Source organism: Corythoichthys intestinalis, chromosome 22, assembly GCF_030265065.1.
Source record: "Corythoichthys intestinalis isolate RoL2023-P3 chromosome 22, ASM3026506v1, whole genome shotgun sequence".
Classification (NCBI taxonomy): Eukaryota; Metazoa; Chordata; class Actinopteri; order Syngnathiformes; family Syngnathidae; genus Corythoichthys; species Corythoichthys intestinalis.
The window spans coordinates 12,394,434-12,397,629 of NC_080416.1; the positions used below are offsets into that span (position 1 = coordinate 12,394,434).

Genomic DNA, 3,196 nt, shown 5'->3' on the forward strand with positions numbered 1-3,196 from the left:
GGAAGAAAAAAAAAAAAAGAACACCTTGTAATCATTACACAATCTGAAATGTCAAAATTGTTACTCGATAAATTCTGCGTCCTATAGTATACTGGGGGGGGGGATTCAATTAGCTTTGGCTTCTCCCGTCTGCCCTTTTCTTTTTGGGTTGAACTGAATGTAAACACAAATGATTGCTGTATGTTTGTTGGATTTCTCACGCCTGAAAAGAAAATAATGTGTTGGTGCTGTCGTCAGCTAGATGTATTTCCAGTTGACACCATGTGAGGGGCCTGTTGACCATGGAAAGAAGGGAAGGGGCAGTCTATAAGCTAAGTGATTGGGAGGGGTGGAGTGTACACAAATCAGCTCTGTGATCTAGTAACCAGGAATTGTGTGAATCCCATGAGTGTAAGCCCGTCGGCAACCGACCATACGCCGCCCCATCGCCAATCCCGGCACCGGGGCCCCCCACCCGAGTGCACCCAATCACATCAGTTGCACGCAAGCCCCAACAAGCATGCGACAGCCATGTAGACGAGCGGAGATGCTTGGTTGTTCTTTTCACTAAGCAGAGGTATATAATGCTAAAGTTTGCATCAAAAAGTGACATGCTGTTTTGCTGTGGTTAACACAACAGGCTTGTTGCCTATTCCGGTCATTCTGTGTTCTTTTGGGGGATTTGATTTCTTGCTTTAATTTGGTGTTTAAGTTAGCAGTTGAAGCTAATGTTCCAAGAGTTCCAAGTTGTTGTGGCCGAGCGGTTAAGGCGATGGACTAGAAATTCATTAGCGTCTCCCTGTGCAGGTTTGAGTCCTGCTGACAATGTTGTTTTCTCTAAATTGTTCTCAAAGTTGTGTTTGTTTCAATCAGCACAGGCATGAAATACTAAAGTTAGCATTGAAAAGTTACGTACTAGAACTTTGTGGTTAAGGCAATAGACTTGAATTCCCTTGCTTGACTTCTGGCTGGCGTTGTTTTCTAATGAAGTGAGTAATAGAAGATAATTTTTGAATTAACACTTGAGATTCAAGTTGCTGTTGTTAATGCGATGGACTAGAAATCCATTGGTGCCTCCCCGCGCAGGTTCGAGTCCTGCCAACAATGTAGAAATGTTGGTTTGTCCCTTTCTTTAAACACAAGCATTTTTAAATACTAAAATGGCTATCAAAAGCTAACACAATTAAATGTCGTGGTTAGGACGATGGATAGAGGTCCATTAGGAGCTCTGTGGAAAGATCTTTTTTTTTTTTTGCAACCTAACCTCTTCTCAGCTGTTGAATTGTTTTTAATGTTAGCTAGGATGTGTGTTTTATGCGTTGTTGTGGTCAAGTGGTTAAGGGTCTCCCTGCACAGGTCATGTCAAAAACAGAGGTCTTTTTCTAAACTCCACTCAATTCCTTGTCCATTTCAATCACAAACAGTTTCCCTCTGTTGTTTTTCAGAATTTATATGTGCAAATCTTTTCTTCACATAGCTGTTTACTTGACGCTAATATTCCGATACTGTGAACTGCACTGGAACGAGTTAAGTGGTTAAGGAGATGGACTTGAAATCCATATGTGATTCATGCTACTACTTGCATTGGAAATGTGAAGGACTCGTGTGTTGTCGTGGCCGAGTGGTTAAGGCGATGGATTTGAAATCCATTGGGATCTCCCCTCGCAGGTTCGAGTCCTGCCGACAACGTTGCAGAACCGCTAAGTTTCCTTCTCTTTATGGCTAAGTCCATATCTCTTCTGCTCGACCTTGTTTTCTTCAACTTACCTCCCACATGCTGGGCTGTTTCATTAATACTGCTATCATGCCAAAGCGCGACCGTGCCTGAGTAGGTAAGGTGATTATGTAGAAATCCTTTAGGGTTTCCCTGTGCAAGTTCACATCCCATCAACAATGAGAGTGCTGTTTTCTTTTCATTTTGCACAAGCATTAATAGACTGTAAATGTATAAAAAAAGATTATTGAATTTCAGCTCATCTTCCTCTTGTTGTTAAGGCCATAGACTTGAATTCCATTTCAGATCATTTTGGATTTACCATCATGAAGCTCTGTATCCATTGCTGCTTTCCAAACGCAGTCACAGTGTTTTAAACATCTGATTATTGACTTATCATGGGACACAACTGTTGTCCAGGGCCTACGATTCAGAAGGGCCTATCAGCACGAGTGTTTCTCCACTATCACCCGTTCGGCCAATCACGCGAGTGAACTTCCGCTAGCATTGGGGTGGGGGGACTAGCTTGTCTTCTTAGCCCAGGGGCCTATAGATACTTTAAAGGGCAGCTAAAGAGCTTTTCGGATGAACGTTTTACTCGGTTAAATTGGTCTGAATGAATCATTGCCTCAAAACTCAGATTACTAAAAAAACGTTTTGAACTGACCGCATAGTTTTTGAGTTACCGCCATAGTTTTCCAATTTCTGATGAAAAAACAGAAATTGAGCTTTTTGTGAAAGCATACATTTCAAACATAACTTTGACTTTAACACAGCTATTTTTTACTTTAGTTTCATCCCAAACATCTGAATGTTTTCCTTTTACAAAATACCATAAACAACAAGACAAATGGAGCTTTTGATAGCAAAGTAACAATTTATTTACACATAACTTACTGAGAGATGACGCTGTTGTGGCAGAGACAGCCGGGGTAAACTTTTCCCTCATCGCCGCCTGTCTCACAAAGATGGAACTTGTGGGGAACTTGTGTTCCTGGGGGGGAACTGGTTTGGCCGCGCACGTTTCCGTGTGGGACACTGGAGGGTGCGGGGGACGCGAGCGGCCGAGCACGGCAGCGCGGGCTCTGCTCGGCGAGCAGCACGGACTCAACTGCATCATCCGCTGTACTGGTGGTCCCGGTCGTTCTGCTCGGTCGTCCAGCGCCTGGCATCCCGGGTGTCCTCCCAGTTGTTCTGCTCGGTCGTCCGCCGCCTGGCATCCTGGACGTCCATTCGTTCATCTTCCGCCGGCACCCCGCCTGTGAGGCCCGGCTGTTTGTTCCGTTGAATCGGGATGCAGGCCCTCCAGTGGCCAGCTTTACTGCTTTAAAATAGATTTTCAGCGTTATGCTTTGGAGCTAAGTTGAATCAGAACCCAGAGATGTCTGTTGTGAAAAAAAAAACGTAAAAGATCTAATTTTAAAAATAGAATGTATTCATACCTTTTTGGGAGCAAATGAGTTAAGGTGACACTGGTTGTCAGTAGTCAACTGGTGATTGTTA

General features: G+C 43.7%; 1 non-coding gene across 1 annotated transcript; it reads left to right on the forward strand.

The window, feature by feature from the left end:
• The first annotated feature begins 1,586 nt into the window (after window positions 1-1,586).
• On the forward strand, window positions 1,587-1,668 carry trnas-uga (transfer RNA serine (anticodon UGA)). The gene has a single exon. It is a non-coding gene; the product is annotated as a tRNA-Ser (tRNA).
• Window positions 1,669-3,196: the final 1,528 nt, after the last annotated feature.